The sequence below is a fragment of the Leptinotarsa decemlineata genome, unplaced genomic scaffold (genome assembly GCF_025532065.1).
Source record: "Leptinotarsa decemlineata unplaced genomic scaffold, Ldec_3_MD MMD2_tig00026354_RagTag_RagTag, whole genome shotgun sequence".
Taxonomy (NCBI): domain Eukaryota; kingdom Metazoa; phylum Arthropoda; class Insecta; order Coleoptera; family Chrysomelidae; genus Leptinotarsa; species Leptinotarsa decemlineata.
The window spans coordinates 16,777,052-16,796,947 of record NW_027412702.1 but is presented as its reverse complement, the minus strand read 5'-3'; the positions used below and the strand labels follow the sequence as shown (position 1 = coordinate 16,796,947).

At 35.4% G+C, this 19,896-nt stretch overlaps 1 protein-coding gene across 3 annotated transcripts in view; it reads left to right on the top strand.

Annotated features, from left to right (window-relative positions):
- Positions 1 to 19,896, top strand: part of 5-HT2A (5-hydroxytryptamine receptor 2A) — a 391,848-nt gene that overhangs the window by 1,742 nt on the left and 370,210 nt on the right. For 2 of the 3 annotated variants that reach the window (XM_074184567.1, XM_074184569.1), the window contains exon 1: positions 14,639 to 14,844. The exons of the other annotated variant lie outside the window; for it this stretch is intronic. The gene's annotated coding sequence lies outside the window, so the exon portion shown is untranslated. Of the gene's footprint in view, positions 1 to 14,638; positions 14,845 to 19,896 lie in introns of those variants that run through there. 3 annotated transcript variants of the gene reach the window in all.

The following is a 19,896-nucleotide window of genomic DNA, read 5'->3' as shown; positions in this document are numbered from 1 at the left end:
TTGTTCGAATATTAAACTAATGGTTGGTTCAACAATATATTTAATATATTTCCACCTTGGAACTTGTCATTTAAAATACTGGCTTCGACAACGTTTTCCACTGATTTTTCAATTTTCCACCAGCCGTGGTGGAATCAAATTACGGACCGATCCAACCTTCAGTTGTGAATTATACGGTCTTTGATGGCATCGCAAAATGTATCTATGCTCGATGGATAAACAATAATAGTACCTGATAACTGTGTAAGGAGTGAAAGAAGGCTTATTGTGTGAGAGAGACAAGAGACCGGCTACATTCTTATCCCTGCTTAGTCAGTTTACTGAATGAGGAGTGTAATCGAGAGACGTCCCGCCGGAATAACTGATTACTTAAAAGGCAGTTACAAAATAGCGGTTATTGATAAGTGGGTGAAAATTGAGGGTTATATATATTTTTCGAAACCACATCATAAACAAATAAAAACAAAGAATTTTGTCAAAAAAATATAAAAAATATTTGGGGTGGAACACCCTTATCACTTAGGGACTAAGAAAAAAATAAGATTGAAACCTATTCTCAAACCCTACCGAATCTATACTATACTAATAAAAATGTGGAAGTTTGTTAGGATGGATGTATGTATGTATGTTCATGTCTATTTCACACCTAAACGTGAAAACTTATAGATCAAAATAACGTATAGGCTACAATTTACAAAGGTTTTGTGTAACTTTTGGTCATAATATATTTAGAAAGTCGGAAAAAATCTTGCTTCCTGAGAGCTATTTTGGCGTGTGCTGCCCATACGGTTGAAGTTACATGCAGATGCTTATTTGATGCTTATTACGTTATACAAAGAACTTACCTGCATATTTCCATATTCTAGGTTCAGTAGCTTCGGCTGTTCCCCGCTGTTTTACCCGCGTTACCTTGGGAACCGGTCGTGACAAATAATAAACTGAGTAGAATTTAGAGTAGAGTTATTTTCTTTATTTTATTTTCAATATAAATTTCAACAAAATGAATAGGTCATCAATCGAACAAGTGGACAAGTAAACAAGAGTTATTCCAGGTCATGATCTATCTATATACCAATCTACATTTGAATGCGTTGAGCTATTTAGCCGTGAAAAAAGTAAATATATACAGCACATTCATCCACCCTATTAAACTTTTTGCATTTGTAATATAAGTGGAAGTAGGATTACCAATATATTCCATTCCAATCCTTGAATCTCCAAATATGCAGGTAGGTTCTTTGTATAGCATAAATAAGCATCGACAAAGGGAATTTCCACCCTCAAGGGAGAAACTACGGGTCTGAAGATTGTATTGAATTTCGTCAGTCTTGAAGTTGGAAACCTGAAGTTTTGGGTTGGTAAAAAAATATTGTAGCTATTTGTTGGTCAGTCACAAGTCTTAATGTGATAAACCAAATTCTACGCGGGCGAAGCCGCGGGCAACAACTAGTTTTTCTATATACTAACAGATATTTAATAATATAAATAATATAAATATTGAAATTGAATCAGTTGAGACTAATGAGTTCATAAATATTTCATAACGACCGATGATTTAAAAGCATAGGGTACTTATGAATTATCTTTAGGTGACAGAAATAGAGTATAAGTTGAAATAATAATTTGGTAAAATATCCACTTTGTGAAACACATATGCTTTATAATTTTTATCGGCTAAATAAAACAGTTTGGCGTTACTGGTTATCGAAACATATGATTAATGATTGTTCTGTTAATTGAAGCGCAAAACTATTCTAAACTTCAGTGGCAGGTTGATTTACATAATATTCAAAAATAGAAATAGTCTTCTCATTCCTGAAATATTGGAAATAATTATACAAAATTCCTTAAGCTCATACTAGGAATATTTAGAAGGCGACTAACTACTCCGCGTGTCGGTGCTAGTAGAATGATCTATTTGTCACCTAGAATCTCTGTGAATAGGAAATAGACAACTCCTTTATGCGAATATTTGAATGTGTTTGAATCTTATTCACTTGCAGACCACTCTCTGAATGAAATCAGAGTCCGAAAACGAGGCATTCCTGATACAACATCAGATAGCGCTGTTTCGACCTACCATAGGTCTCATCAGGAGTGAATCACGGAATCATTGTTGGACCTTACTATTCTTGGGTGTGAACATTTTCTCGTGTGCGTTTATTTTCCTTTCTCTTCATGTTTCTTATCGATGTTTGTTCAACCAACTATTGCACCCCTATAAACGACAACTCTCAAAAGTCGAAAGTTGTGCGAGCTAAGGACTAACGAGGTCTTACCTTTCAACGTCTGATTCCTAACACGGGTTGGACGATAGCAAGTGAAAATAGATCGTTCAACCTGGGGCTTGAACCACCGACCAACACGGCGGTCGATTTGAGTGAGTTAACAAAGCACCCACGTCGAACAAACCGGCTACAGTACTTCCTGAAATGACACCATATCATTGATTTTGAGAACATAGGTTTCACGGCCGAAATAACGATTAGAAAGGAAAGATTCCAAACTAGTAGGCCGTTGTTGAAAGAAACTTCTAGTTTCTAGTTCTGTCTGCTACTGACGCAGTTATCTTTGGTGAAGAATGCGTTGAATGCAAGGACTCAAGTAATATTTTCTCTCAACAACGACTGCCTGGAAAGCACTTTGGTCACTTATATTTATACTAGTAAGGTAGTATAGTGGGGGTGACGTGTCCATGGGAGTGATCATTCCAGATTGAACCACACATGTGCTAGTTTGTTCTGATTGTTTTACGTGGTTAACACTTGTGCTAGGTGGTGGGTTGTCGAACAAAGTTGTTTTTCAGCCCATTTCTGACATTCTTGATTCCTGGATGCTACAATCCACTAACTCGATTAACTTCTGCTTTTCCGAGAAGATTATTGGTATGCTTACAGATCCCAATTCCTTCCTCCAAGTTGTGTATGGTAGTGCGTTGTAGTGAAGTCGTTTGTGGTATTGTTTCGTAGCAGACAGTATTTTATTGTATGTTTCCGCTAGGACATGTTCTGTAATTGGGATTACCTTCGGCTTTTTCAATTCCTATATCCGAGGATTGAAGTGACGTGTGGTAGTTTTTATGTACCCTGATTAACATGAACAGGAAATTCCATAACTGCCGGTGGATGACAGAGGCTTTCTTCCATCCTTGGCCGATCTGACTGTATTGCGAAGTTGACCAGTTGGCTTGTGAATTGTCTTCATATGTTCTAACGATTTCCGTGCTTGGTAATACTGCTGGAACTGCTGGCTCAAATGTAAATTTCTGAAGGCACTGTATATTCCGGCTTTCGTCTCATGTTTCTATTTTGACTCGTCTGTATATCAGGGGATACTACATGTTCCTGAAGCGACTGTTCATCATCCACACTTCAGGGTTTGTGATTTCAACTATGAAGTTTCTACATTTTCTCAAATTTCATTTCAGCCCGATCTCTTATAGTTTAGTGAATTTTCTACTCTGAATTGAACTCCTGCTGCCTCTTCCATTATAACAATATGGAAGGGGACTAGAATCAAAAGTGTTTTCAAAGCTATCTTTTTTTCATTCTCTCGTTAAGACCATCTCTGGAGTCTACAACATAAGCTTGGATTCGTACAACTTTCTTGTATTGCTTCCTCCATTAGTTAATCTTAGATTTTTCCAGAGATTTGTTGTATTTGGTTAGAGACCTTCACAAGTTTCTCAACTTCTTAGAGTTATCGTTCGTATGAGACGAAAGCTGATTAACGGAAAAACAGATTTTAAACAAATGTTTTTTTAAACAGACCTTCTATATCGATTCCGAAGAACTGTTTTTTTATTTTCTTCAGGATACTTGAAAGGTGAAATAGAAAACTCTGGTTTGAGAAAAATACTCGTTATTTGTCATTGATAATTTTTTCGCGATGTTGCTTGAGGGGAACTTGACTAGTACATATTCAAAAGCAAGAATATACCTATATACAAAAAGTCATAAACTCTTGTCGGCCAAACTGAGTTGACTATAAAAACTCGTTTCAAGGAACACCTTTGAAATATTTTGTTTCGTGTACCAGAGAAGATGAGTCTACACTATGAATAATAAATGCTTGAAATTGATTGAGTCGGAACAGTACCATCCGTAACTTTTAAATGTATTTATCAGTTAAAAAATCGAAAAATGTGGAAAGAGTTCTAAGAACCATTCTATTCCAAACCAACCCATCTTTCATTCTCACCTGTAATGATAACACGTAGGAATATCAGACATTATTATAACATTGAGAAATTGATATACATATAAAGGGTGTAACTGAATAAGTGTAAAACATTTAAGGAGTTGATTCCTCATCCAAAAAAAGTTAGGATCTTTCATATGAAAAAACTTCATTGGATCATCCCTTGTTAAGATACAACCCCTTAAAGGGGGTACATAAAATTTGTATAACAATTTTTTTCACAAGCACAATTACAATATTGAAATTAACTTGACGCTTTGTACTACCAAAAAATACTACTACATTTCCAATGTAACTTTTGGTCTAATTATTTGTTTACCATTTAAAAATGTATTTCCGATAGTCTGTTTCATTTTAAACAAAAAATGTCTCTTGGGTTTTTTGCCCAAAATAAACCAGTTCGTAGCAAAAAATTATTTTATGAACAACTACAGAGATACATCGTCATAAATGCGAATTGGATTTATTGTTATTTTGTAGTTAGTACCTGCATTAAACGATTAAAGGGTGATAAACAAAACTAATGTATTAATAACAAAACACACAACATGTAGAAATCATAGTAAATGATCAATATGTCTACCTTCAGACATCACGCATGCGTCTAGACGTCGGCGCATTAAACCACCTATTCGCTCAAATATTCCTGGAGTCCCTCTGATTACCCTGCACGCATCGATAATAAGGATTCTCAAGTCCTCTACATCGCGAACAGGAGTACGATAAACCAAATGCTGTAAATGGCCCCAAATACAGAAATCAAGAGGATTGAGATCCGGGGATCAAGCGGGCCAGTTCTGTGGTCCTCCTCGTCCTATCCACTGATTTGCATATGATTCACTTAAATGCTGACGTGCTACTTGACTCAAATGGGCGGGAGCCCCATCATGCCTAAAAAACATATCCCTTCTGACCCAAAGAAACTTTCTCCAGCAGTACTGTTAGGGGTGGTATGAAGGGGACACGTACTGAAACGGACAACCCAAATTACCCGCAAAATAAAAAATATTTTGAAACAACATTATTTTTGTCGAATGGAAACCTTGAAGCAAGTTCGTTCGTGGCTAACTTCATACTCCTGTCATTTCTAACATGGCGGATACGTGCGAGAGTTGTTTTTGGCATTGAATTGTATTTTTCTGTTATATTTGGGAAACTTTTTTATCGAGTACTGCGAGTTGCTTATTTATGTGTGAATCACCGATTACAATAGCCTCGACATTCACAGAGGCTAGAACATAAGGTCGGTAAATTTTAATTCAGTATCGTAGATTTTATGGGTATGTTGAAAATTTTGTTAAATCATTTGAAAATGGAAATTTTAACAGGTGTTGACTGTATTGCCAAACATGCGCCAAACTAACTGACTGTTATAAGAAAACACATTTTCTCTCTGACGGCAGCACCAAAATCTTACGAAGATTCGAAATAGATGAACACTCCAATCTAGCAGACCACTATTATAATCTTCATGCAGTCATTGTTCGCTGTGGCTCTGGCGTTGAATCTGGTCATTATTACGCCTTGGTCAAATACGAAACGGACTGGTTTAAGTTTGAAGATAGTAGTGTCACTAAGTGTTTTGGCGATGTATTGAATTTATTGAAGCCTCTGGAGATAAGTACCCTACATTTTGTTTTATGAAAGAGAGGACATTGACAGATCAAGATCTTCAGGTGCTGCAGGTTTTTTCGGGTTTTCCTGCAGCTGTACTAGGTTGTACTAGGTTTGTAATATCCTTTTAACTTATTTTTCAGTTTAAAACTGCTGAAGATGAAGAAATCACTTCAAGATTAAAAAAACAAAAGCATTGCAAAAGATTAAACAGGAGATGATGACCAATGTGATGTTTGTAAAAAAAAGTATTCAGTAATATTGGTTTGAATGTAAAATTTGCACAAAATGGGCACACGATAGTTATGGCATTGAAGGTGTTTTTGATTATTTTTGTTCACATGTCACTAAAAAGTACGGATAACCACACATAAGGTTGATACACATCTGTTAAATTTCTTCAATCGACTCTTAACCTAATGTCAAACATATAAGGTTCAATATCGATTGAAGAAATTTGACAGATTTGTATAACCTAATGTGTGGCTGACTGTAGGTACAAGTTAATTTCAATTTGACTGTAATTCAAAGTTTATGAAGACTGTTGATTTTGATTCGATAAAGAAATATTTTTCAAGTAAGTCTAACTCTCAAAAGTGATGTAAAAGTGTTGGTTTGTCCTTAATTTTATATAAGTGTTTAATTTCCTGTTATTTACAAGTAAAATGATTACAAATAAGTGCCTTGATAAAAGCTATTAATAATTGTTGAGTTCATTTTATCTCAGAAAAACAATTTGATATTGTCGATTTTTTAAAAGTTACATAAAAGAGTTTATTACTAGTTTTTAAGATCGATACAATGAGATTTATTAATGATTATAGTTCTAGTGACTATCAAATTTCATTTACATCATATCAAAATAGTTGTTATTCACATATTTCCTCGAAATTTGGTACTGCCCCTTTCATAAATTACTGTGTCCCTTTCAATACAGTTCATTTATGAAAGGGACACAACACAATTTTTTTTAAAGATACGAGAACAAATGACTAAAAATTTATTATTGAGAATTATTGAATTTCATTTCAATCATTTAATAATAAACGCTTCCTATTCAATTCCAACCTGTTCTAAATATTGCCTCAATCACTTACTAGGACCTTAAATTTAAAAATGTCCCTTTCATGCCACTAACTCAATAATGGGGAGTCATATCTACTGATGATGTTTATTTGGTTAGCACAACGCGCGTCGGGAGATACTTGAGTTCTTTTGTGTTTTCTTCCTACTCTGAATATTGTTTCGAAGCACAGTTCCGGACTTTTTTAATTAATCGATTACATTCACCACGTGGATCTAAAAATATATTTTGTCATCCCCCTGTCACTCCTCCTACACACACCAAACGGGTACCTACTGGCAACATCAACAACTTATTACGAAGTCATCATCTCGTTATTTCCATGTTCACGCTGAGGCGGCTGATGGAATGAATTGGATTTCCACATTTTTTTCAACACCGCACGAAGAAAACGGATAAAATGTCTAAGTTCTGATGGGATCACCAGGGGAATAAAGTTGCGGATTATACTTCGGCAATCAAAGGCGGCGTGAAAGTTTGAACGAGGTGGAAATAAAAAAAAAACAGTTTTTAGGAGTTTATTTGATGTTATCAAGTGGTTATCTTTTTTCGATTTCAATCCGGAGTCTCTTGCTTAGGATTTTCAAACCTCAGTTCACTTTTACAGCAATTTCTGAACTTTTTTCAGCTTTTCGTCTAGTCGGTTTGATGATAATAATCATAGTTATTTTTATTCAGCAGGATTTCATTAGATAGGAATGATTCATATGTCGCTTCACGACTCTGGCAATTGGCAACAGTCGTTTCCATACACATGCGCAGTACTAAGCAGGATGCAAAAATCTACAGTCAAATCAGTTTCACTTCTATTCCGTTTGTACGAAGACTCACAGACGACATTATGTTCTAGCGAAAATTGCTACATGTCCAACAATAATTCCTACCTTCAAGATCCACAACTCTTAACCCACTACAGTACAGTTACCCGTGGATGTGAGTCTTGAATCAAAATCACCCAATCAATATCGATTATCTGAATTTCAGTGTAGCTTTCGATCTTCTTTCTCATAGAAAATTATTGTACAATGAATTAGGAACTTTCTTTCCAACGAAAGCTTCAGAATGAGAATCGATAAAAGAATATCTGATATTTACTCAGTATCTAGTGGATTGCCACAAGGATGGGTACTAGAACTCTTTTTATTCAACATTTATACCATCGACTTCGGAACCCAGCTCAATTCAAAAGATTTCTCCATCACAGATTGCAGTAAACTTCTTGCTGACCCAAACACAAGTTGAATCTGCGAAGATTTGGAAAATTTTGAAAATTGGGGTTGGAAGGAGTTGCTACCACTCAGTGAGATCAAAGTACGGTGCTGGACATCGGTTCCAATGGTAGTAAGATGTAGTACAAGCTGAATGAGTCACCAACTGAGGCAGTTACCCTGCACAAATGTAATTTATTGGTATTCAGAAACTATATCATATCCAAAAAGAAATATGCCATACAAGTACGAAACAACTAACTATATTGATAGCCACATTCACGCCATTGTTGTTGAGAAAATTCAAGAATTGATTTATCTGTACCTTCAAGCCGTCGAAACTCACGATGATATCTTATATGAAACAGAATAAAATGTGCTTCTGTGATAAGGTATTGTTCAGAATTCTTCAGGAATATTCTGAAGAAAGTCTCATCATAAAAGCACAGTTTGAAAATACTTTTACGAATTGAAAATTTTTGCAGCTAATTATGTAAAAGATCACGAAAATTACATTGAGAATCAAAAGATATCATTGTAATAAAGCCTTCATTACCAGATTTTTTTAAAATGCTTCTAGTTCTATAGAAACAAATTAATGAATTGAAAAACAGGACCTCATCACATTTTACAGAAAAGCTCTTTGCTGCAGCTGCTTAAATAAGTAGATTTGAACGGCAGTCACAGCCTGCGCCATATGCGTGCGCCCGGATTGATACAGTATGACGTCATGACAGTTCGCGCCTTTAAACGCTTGTTTGAATTGGTTTTTCAACGCAAGAAACTTTTTATATTATTTCACTGCTCATATTTTACAGTAGTTGATAGTTAACGTAGCAGAACACATTTACGATGTAGAAAAATCTGCAAGTTCCCTATCGTCGTTATCACTACTTATTTTTTTCCTTTTTGTACCTAATTGAATGATAATCATATCAAGTACCATCCATTGAATTATTATGTAGTAACAGAAGATTCCATCAGTGCATGAATTTCTGTATCTGTATCTGTAGAGTAGATGGGGATGAGTGTAGACCCATAGCACTTAGGCCACATGTGACCCATTGTACATCCTCCCGAGGAGTTGTCCTGCTAGGTCATCGTCCATCCTGTCCTTTCCAGGAATGTGGACAGGTTACTGATAGACATCTCCTTTATATCGGCAGGTGTAGGCCAAGACTCACCGAACACACTCTTTTATTGACGATAACTCTGGACAGTCGTATAGGACATGCCTGACAGATTCATCTTCCTGTTCACACATCCTGCATAGAAGTGCGGCCACTATCCCCATATTATAGAAGTGTTTCCTTAGTTGACAGTGGCCAGTCAGAAATTCATCTGGTAAGCGTAGATTTTTCCTGGTCATCGCCAGATATTTCTTCGGGCCAGCTTCCCAAGGTCGCCCAGGGTGATCCTGGCAAGGTTGCATCCTTTGACTTCATCCCATCTCTTTAGGGATTGAGCATGGGGGTAACGTTTGGCTAGTTCCACAATTGTCGAAGTGCATGAATTTATTATGAAAGCAGTTTCACAGGGTTCAAATATAAGAATGATCGAAAATATAAAAATTGTAATGGATAACTTTATAGAGATTTAGAAAAGGCAAACTTTTCAGTCCACTTCGATGAGTTACTACGTCAATTCAAAGTATTTTTCAAATAGAGAAATGTTGAAAATAAGTAACGCAGTAACTTTTTGGGGGAAACTAGAAAATTTGCACTTCCTTCACCTGTATGGAGTTCTCCAATATATTTATTATTTTTTTTCAAGTTGTGGGAGATGAGAATATTGAAAAAAATGTCGATAAGAACTCTAATTTCCACAAAAATTAACATTCGTTCTAGAATGAAAAATATTTCATTACCAATTCATTTTAATTTTGGTGGTGTGGGGGTATTGTGGAGGTTTAAAATGAATGAAAAATATTCCACAAGTCAAAAACTTCCAAAAGGAAAAGTTTTTGCAGAATCCCCCTGAAAATATATGATGATTTTTTTTTTCGACAAAAACACCTGCAGCAGCCCTAGTGATACTATAATTCTTATTGGAAGTAGGAGAACCAGAAAAACCAATATTGTGGAACTCGTAGACAAGAGCTGAGTTACAAACTGTTATTGTCCTGAGTTTTATTAGTGGGAGAGAAGACACTATTCACTAGTGTTGGTGATATAAACACCCAATGAGACGATGGTCCACAATTACCATTTTCATTAAACTTTTTTCACTTTTCCTTATACCAGTGAAATCAAAATCTTACTATATTCATTTCATACATTGTTTTTTTTTCGGTGGTGTAGACTGCTTGGATTTCTGTTTATACCTTTAGCCAATGGGGCCATTAAAAAGTATACTGCATGAAATTTCAAAGTAATTCAGAAACCATGTCTCATAAATTCTTTTCATTCGGCCCAAAACGAAAGTTATTGTCGGGTCCGTGAAAACCGAGTCCATTTTCACCGGCGTGGGTTGAATCTCAAATACGAGTCCAGTTAGCTCACAAAAAATCATTCTGAACATGGAATTATAGATTTTCGAACGGATAAATTGAATACTCTTAAGAAAAAGCTATTGCATTATCTTTTGAAAATCGATATGTTTCATAACATAATGAATTTTACGAAGGTATATTGAAATGTTTAATGGAAGGTAAACAAGAATACACGCCTATGTCTTTCTATCCTTTTGCCAAACTCCTGTTCAAATTGATGTCTTTGAGCCGAATCGAAAAGATTCGAATCGTGGAATTCAGGTATCGAGTCACCTGAGCCCAATTACAGAAGGTTTTCAAACTTCGTCTATTTATATAGGTGATTACTTTGAATACACGTGTATGTATGCAGGGATTCATTTCTTAAGCGAAATCCAAATCTACTGATGAAACTAATGAACAATACTGTCAATATTTTTCTGTGATATGGATTCACAGTAATTGTCAATTTTTTGTGATGATTCATATAAAATGAAATTGAAAAACGAATGCTGCAAACAATTAATTTGAAATTTCGAAAGTTCTGATAAAAGAATTTATTTGTCTTCACAGTGTCTGTCACAACTCTTATGGAATATTGTAAAAATGTGAATTGGAAAAACGAATGCTTTGAATAATTTTTTTCGAAAAATGAGATACTTCAAACATATCTGAAGTTGATAAGCTCTGTTTCTGATTATATCTAGACACTTTGGACAGTAGATTTTCTGACAATTCGAAAAAAATAGCTAATACATCTAAACGAAGAAAATACAGAAAACGAAAAAAATATCGATATGTACAATATTGGAAAAGTATGTTTTTAGCCTAGAGCAGGGGTTCCCAAACTTTTTTAGACACTGTACCCCTTTTTACCACCAAAAATTTTGAGTACCCCTTCTCAGTAGTAAAAATAAAACCATATCAAAAGGTTTAAGGTTTTTTACTTAGTATATAGATTTGACCTGTGTAACTCAAGTAGAAATGTTCAAATAAAAACAAAGATATATTGCTTACGTTATTTATATTTATACATTTTATACATATTTATATAATTATATTTATACGCATTTATGTAGTGATTCATAGATAATTTAATTTTGATTGAATTAAAACAAACAAGACGAAATAAGAATATTAAAAAGCACTTAATTCCCAAACAAAAATTAGTGAGAAAGGTGCGCTTGTTTCTGTTTGCACAGATGTTCAATATTGGGTTCTAGCTTGGATGAATACAATATTAAGTCATCTCCAACATTCAATTCATTTCTGTATTTATTTTTAAGATAAGTTAAACTTGAGAACCCTTACTCACATTAATGCGTGGTGCAAACCCCAACAACAGTGTGAGACAGTTCTTTGTGCTCCCTCCCAACAAAGATCCGAAAATCTAACAATATGGTACCAGCACTTTTTTTTACACGAGATTTCAATAAGCTGCTCCTTTTCAATAGTCGTCAGGTTAATGTCCAAAGAATCAGCATCATAGGGGTCACGTATCCAGTCATATTGTTTCTCCAAAGGTGGAAAGTACTCTCTCATGCGGATCTTCAATGCATTCAAGTGCTGGCTCATTTGAGCCTTGTGCAATCTTTCAAAAGACTCACAGTTGTTTCTTTGTATTTCTTTTTCCCACGGTGCAATTTTTTTACCATTGCATCAGTTTTCTTTTCTACATAAAAAAACAGAAACACTGCCCTGCATGGACGAATTCCAGATGTTGAGTTTTTCAAAAATATCACATACTTAAATAAGCTAACTTCAAAAGCCAATAAAATTCAGTAATCACTGCAGACAAGTTCGATTTATGTTCAGTAAAAAAATATGCAATTCTTTGTGGCGTTCAAACACACGGAACAAAACATTTCCCCGTGAAAGCCACCGTACCTTAGTATGAAGTAAAAAGTTCTCATGAAGGCTCCCTATATCCTGACATAGAGTTTGGAAGTAACGAGATTTTTGAGGCCTTTTTTTTATGAAGTTCACAATTTTCACCATGGACGTATTTTTCTACGTCCATGATTTTCACAATCTGATCAAGGACTTCTTTAAGTTCCTCAGGGAGTTGTTTAGCCGCCAAAGCCTCACGGTGAAGGACATACACTATGAGTGTATGCTCATAGACTTGGCACCATCCATACACACTGATGCACAGTTTTTTTCACTAGAGCTGGTTTTCAGAAGAAAAAAGAGTCTACCAATTTGAAAATATCTTCACCTTTTGTAGATGTTTCAAGTGTCCTACCAAATAAAAGGTCTTCAAACACTTCATTTTGAAATATGTTAAGGGGCATGCCTACCATTAAAATTTAATGGTTTGTTGGGCAGCCGCGTACCCCCTTTGAGGTACGCGTACCCCAGTTTGGGAACCACTGGTCTAAAGAGTAAAAAGAAACACACAAGACGAACCAACAATTTTTTTCAATACGCTTTCAAGTCCACATGCAAACGATTCTAGCTGCCTAATCTAATTTTGATTTATTTTTGTTAATTGCATCACTATTGCTCGATCTACATGAAACTTCTTAGGGAGTCGCCTCCCTACAAACGACAACTCTCAAGAGTCGAAACTTGTGCGACCTAAGGACTAACGAGGTCTTACCATTCAATGTGTGATTCCTAACATTGGTTGGATGATAGGAAGTGAAAATCGATCGTCTGGCCTTACGGTTCGTACCACCGGTTCACACAGCGGTCGATTGAGTGAATGGAGCTAACCATCCACGTCAATCCACCAGGCTACCGTCCTACCATTCATTTTCCAGACATTTTTTTCAATACAGCGCCATATTGAATGTGCATCCATTTACAAAAATGAAATTGGTAACAGATGATGCAAAGTTTTTTTGACCCTGTATTATTACATGAAAAATTATAATTTTGACGTGTGCTGAAATTTCCAGTTGAGGTGTTGTGATTTTTTTTGGTTTTAAAAACGGAAAAGGAGAGCTTTTATTTTAAAAAAAGCTAAGTATGGAAAATTTCCCCATCAATCATTGAATTTGTGGGCGACATTTATGAATACGACAAGTAACTGACTAATTGGATCACTCTTCAGTGGTTTATTTTACGCAATAACTTTTTGGGTTGAACATTCCAGTTAGCCCTGTTTTACATGTAAAGTTCTCTATTGCTTCACTTTTGTTATTTTTTTTTATTGCGAAAGATTACATATTCGAAAAACAGGAAGAAACGTTAACCCTTTCACAAAAAATGTTTTTTAAACAATAAAATGATAATTTTTCAATAGTTAGATTGTATCTGAAAGTAATTCAGGTTGCTATTGAGAAAACAGTTCTAATGAATAGAGTGAAAATAGTTTGTTACTAACTGAAAGTTGGGATTGTACATAATATAATTATTTCCATTCAAAAATGAACTTTGCAATACCAGTCATCAAATTTTTATAGTACTCAATTGATTTCGTAAAGAAACATATATGATATGTTTTGACAGTGTCAAAACTGAGGAGTTTGCACTCTTGTGTTATGTCTTATTTTCAACAGTGATGCCGTTTGAAAAAAAAAGAAAAATCGAAAATTATAATATTCAAGTGAAATTTTGCATATGGACAACAAATTGCATTTGAAAAACTTTTTCGAATATTTTTTTCCATATTCCGTTGAACAACCAAGTTTTTGTCAGTTTTTCATCTCAATCGAAGCAGAGATCAATGCCAAAGACAAATTTCGAAAGAAGCAATTAAAAAAAAAACCTATATGATAGGGATTTCAATGGTTACACTGCAGATGTTCTCCAATGGGAAAGTATTTTCACTAATAGGAATATTAGTAAAATAGATGAAAAAAATTTTTGTTAATGTTTATTGTTTATACCAACAGTTTTTTGACTTATCTGGTTTCAAAACTAGACGAATAAATGTCAAAATATTGAAACAATTACCAGAATGTCGAAAAGTGAAAAGTCCTTTTTCTGATTTCAAGCCTAGACAGTAAAAAAGAAGACTAACACAAGGTGAACACCGCCTACTTTGCGAACAACACGTTGAACGCGATTACGCGGACGCCAAAACTTGGAGCGCCAGTACCTTGCATGCGTCTTTCGCGTCTGGTCGTCCTTAGCGTCGCTTCCGTTCTGAAAAACACGCGTCGCCCGAACTTTCCGAAAAGTTTCTTTCTGGAGACATACGACTTATTTTGTGATGGGTGAATTCAGTGACTTTTTCGATTATGGGTTTGGGTGAATAAACAATTTTGAGAAAAAAATTGGGCACTGGAATTTTTTCGGATACTTTTGAATATTTGACGGTAGGAATTTCAATTATTTTTTTCTTCAAATCATTCGAAAAAAAATGGAATATTAAAGTTGAATTTTATTCATGTTGCCCAATAGGAATGAAAAGCGCCCTCTCTTATCAGAACATGATATTTAAACGAAAGTATTGAATTGAACATTCTTTTGATACCATTATCGAAAGACTAAAAAAGATATAAAAGACTAAAAAAAAATATAAAAGAATAAAAAAGATATAAAAAAAATGGGGTAATCAGATAAATTCAAGATTACCGATAGTTCAAAAATTTCACTGGCTTTTCTTAAAGAACAATCCTTTCATCAGGTGAAAATATTATAAAAAATTAAATGTTGTCTACAAGAAATAATTATTTTAGGCGATTTCTGTCATCATATCTCATAAAACCAAAAATTTGAATTTTGAAACCAAGTTTTTTTTCTGAAATCGATTCTATAAACACCAAGCTCAATAATAATAATAATACTAAAGGGCCTTTATTTACTTGGCGGAGTTGAAAATAGCTATTCTTGACTACAAATTGAACACACCATATTTTGAAAAGTTTTCAAATATTTCCTATTTGGAAAATTATATTTTTGAAATCTAAACAGTTTTCTGTATGAATTCTCAACAATTGAAGAAACTCGCTTCAAATCAAGCATTTCAGTCAACAAGAACCTACTCAGAATTGAGGAGGCAAATATTATAGTTTAGATTTTTCATCAGTGTTGTAAGATTACAAAAATTTTATTGTAATTGAATCTGCCGTTTCGAAAACAATGTATTGATTGATACTTTCAAGAAAAGGTATTTGATACAAGGAAATAAGTATAGGGTATTTTTCAAACTGAAATGTAAGAAATAATAACTGTTATTTTTGAAGTGAAAACTTTTTGTGAGAAGGTAAACCGCTTCGTTAACTAACGCGTAATGGCGCCAGTTTGTCTGGTTTCCCTTTCTCTCACGCATACGTCAGCGAAAGGCAGGCTCCTCCTCTCTTGTCGGACAGACGTGTGCGTTAGATATTTACTCTTGACAGTATTATAGGGATATAACCAGCAATTACGTAATATTTTTTCATTATGTGAAACGTGGCTCAAATATAATAATACTAATTTTGTGTATATACATTATCAGTATCATTATTCAATCCTACAAAAGTAACAACTGGCTTATGGTAGCTATAAACTATGTACATTCACAAAATAATCAATACAATATTTTATCAATCAATAAACTTTTCCTACGTTCCAAGTTTTTCTCAAGTTGGACAATTTCAATATTGAATAGTTCAGCTCAGATTAGTTCAAGTCATCACACGTTTTTTTACCAGAAAATTTACTAATTTTGTTTTGGCTGTTGGGTGAGATCCATCATTTCAATAATTGAGCATTTGAAAATATCCTGAAATACATCTATTTCAGATTCAGAAAGAAAAATTCTATTTCATAAAAATGTCATCTTCAAGTGACGAATGCACTCCTGAACTATCGAATAGAAAACCTCATTCAGCCGTACTTTTGTCATAATAGTTAACACCCAGCAAGATCACCTGCTTTAACGCTATTAGACTTTCTGTGATCAGATGGGTCAGATGTTGAGTAACGTCAGAAGACAGTTTTAGGCTCCCCTGACTCGCCAACGGCCTAGAATTTTGTCTACTAAAACAGTATTTTCTGGACTTGTTCTTCAAATTACTATTCTACTTAGTCGATTCAAAAAGCCCCACTTTCATTGCCGTGCTTACTACATCTGTTTTGTATTTGTCATTGTGTTTTTCAATTCATATATCTAACCGTGTTAGGAATCACACGTTAAAAGGTAAGACCTCGTTAGTCCTTAGCTCGCACAAGTTTCTCAACTTCTGAGAGTTGTCGTTCGTATGGGGGCGACAGCAGATTAACGGAAGAACAGATTTTAAACAGATTTTTAAACTGTCTTTTATTTGTATTGTTTATAACGGCTGATCATCAGAAGGTTACATGTGAGAGTAGCCATTGGCTAAATCTCGCCTTCTATTGATCAAATTAGAGAAAAAATTAAATATGTTAATCACAATATACAGAGATAAGAATTGCACCGATATTTATTTTAAAGTTTCTCTGGACAAAACTTAGCTCCATTTCCAGAATTGAAAAATTAAACTAACTTGCGGTTTATCTACTTAGATTCGTTTCATATTTGAACAATCGAAAGATATCATAGGAGATTTGAAACATTTGATGTAGATATATAAATACGTTGATGATATATTTGTAATCAATTAGTATTAGATTAGAGAATTCGTTGTTGTCATTATTCACAAATAGAATTATCAACTTCTCTGTGCTACCATAAATGTTAACACTGTATGTTTGTTATCGTTATTTTTGATATTTGGATGAATATTATCATTATTATTATCAGTAGATATTGATTTACTGCATCTTCTTTTAGAATATGTAGCCAAGTACGATCCATTTCAATAATTGTTTATGAAATTGGGACATTTTGAAACCAGTTTCTATAGAGTCTTTCATTAAGCGCTTCTTATTGATGCCAATATTTGTAGAATATAACATCGTTCGAATGTCGCTCACGACTCCCCTGGGTGGAACGCATCCGAAACGTACAATTCTCCATGACTCTGGCGCATAAGTCAGGCTGAATTTAACAGATGACATGGGTAATGGTGGCTTTGGGGATCGCCGTGGTTTGTGGCTCATTTGCATACACCTGTGACTCAAGAAACCCCCACAAGAAAAAGTCTAACTGGCCAACTAGATCTTTCGATTCCATCACCTCCACGTGAGATGATCATGCCCTCAAATTGCTCGTGCGGAATATACAATGTGGCATGAGCTGTATGGCACGTAGCGTCGTCCTGTTGAAACCATATGTCATTGGTGTTCAGATCATCCAATTCAAGCTTGAAGAAATTGGTAATTGTCGACCTACAGTAATCGCCGCTGACAGTGATGGTCTGGCTAGGTTAGACTAGGTTAGGTCTAAAGTCAGTGGGTCTATTCGATCCTCCACCACAACCCGCAAGGGTTTATTGTTGCTCACACCTATTCATACACGATCAAATAAACCCAGCTTCTTAACAAAGCCGATTAGTTTGTGTGGTGAGTGGCCTTTCAGGATAGATGGTAAGAGTACGACCTGATTTGGTCCCCAGCGGGGCGGGCACATAGTATATGCTCTGCTGTTTCATCATTTTCCAAACAGAGGCGATACACACTGTCTTCCGACAGTCCAAGTCTCTGTATATGATGATTTAAATGACAGTGACCTGTAAGATGGCCTGTTAGACATCGTATAGTTCATCCCTACTGTAGTCCAACAACTGTTTGCTATCAAGCTTCGAAGGGTGAATAAACGCCTTGGAGTGAGCCAATCATGCATGTAAGATTCTATTAGAAGTCTATGAATTTCTTGCCATCCAGGTGTTGAATGTTTGTTTGGCAAAGCCTGAAGCGATGTGTATGACAGGTTCTGGTCCGATGAAGTTGCTTGCAGCACCCTCTTTGGCAAGGGAGGCAGCAGCCCCATTGCCTTCCAGGCCAGTATGGCCAGAAATCCAGGCCAGAGACAGTCTGTTGAGTCTTCCTATTGAGGAGAGTAGTTTTTGGCAATTTGCTACCAATTTAGACGTTGCTCGGTAGGAGTAACGTCGATCTCAAAGAAATAAGGACCGATGATGCCGCCAGTCCAAAATCCACAGCAAACAGTGGCTTTTACGGGGTGCATTGGACGCTCTTGGATGTCATGTGAATTGGTATCGTTCCAAATTCAAGAATTTTGTTTGTTCACGGACCCAGTCATCCAGAAATGGGCCTCATCGCTGAAAATTAGGGTCAGTTGCCAACTGCTCCAGATCCCATTCAGCGAACACATGTCGATTGTTGTCACTTTCAGTTTTTGGGTCTGTTGAATTTTGTACAGGTGCAGGTCCAAAATACGCCAAGTTGTTGTCTGCGAAAGACCGCGTTCTTGTCAGCGACGCAAATTCGACTGCCTCTGATTCTCATGCACACTTTCACAGACAGCGACGATTATTTCGGCATATCCTGCATTTTGTTGATGTTATGGTGTTGGTCGATCGTGTACTGAACTAGTAGACTCATATTTATCCATCACATTGCGAATGGTCCTCTTGGTAGGACGATTATGGAGACCGTTAAATGGGTGAAGCGCGCGATACGTTATCCGAACAGAACACCTATTTTGATAAAACGATATTATTATTTGTACGTATTGTAGAATGCTATATCCGTCTATGGTGATTTGGAAAAACGGAATGAATGAATGATAACTAATTTGACAGATGTAGCTTCAACAAGATGGCCGTTATCAATTGCAAATTTTGGTCTTTTTAGACCAGAAAAATAAGGGATTGATAGTACAACAAGTACTGACAAGATAGTACTGACAAGAACTGACAAGATAGTACTGACAAGAACCTAATACATAGATAGGTACTTTTGAGATCATGACTTTATTTGTAACCAAAAAGAATCTATTATATGTTTGACTGGGTAAGAATTGTCATTTTCTTGGTCAACATGCATCAGCTCCTAATACCTCAATCGCGATAATGAATTGTTGAACCTATGTTATTCCGAATGAAGAAACTGTGGTCATCATTCTCCTCGTGATGCTCACAAATTCGAGTTGCCTTGTGATGTGATGACGTGCCAATGTTTGCTTTTGGAGGCTCTATTGAACATATTGACATTCCTTGTCAGTTACAATGTTTTGGTGTGAAGCAGCCGCTGTCCACGTGATTACTTTTGGACGTGCTGAGGATATCTTTCTCTGAGAAGTGCAGATTTTCTTTACCATAAATATTACAATTTGTTTTATGGCCGAAGGCTCAGCATAAATTAAATTGCATCAGTTCCCAAAATTTCCCGTTATGATTATAAACAACTTGTGTGTCAAAAATTTTGGTTTTATCCAATTGGACCAATAATGTTCACAACTCTTTACTTGAACGTGAGCATATTCTTCAAGTATCCATAGTGTAGCCTCTATCAACACTGTTTTTAAATTATTGTTCATTCTGTGAATTTCCTTTGGA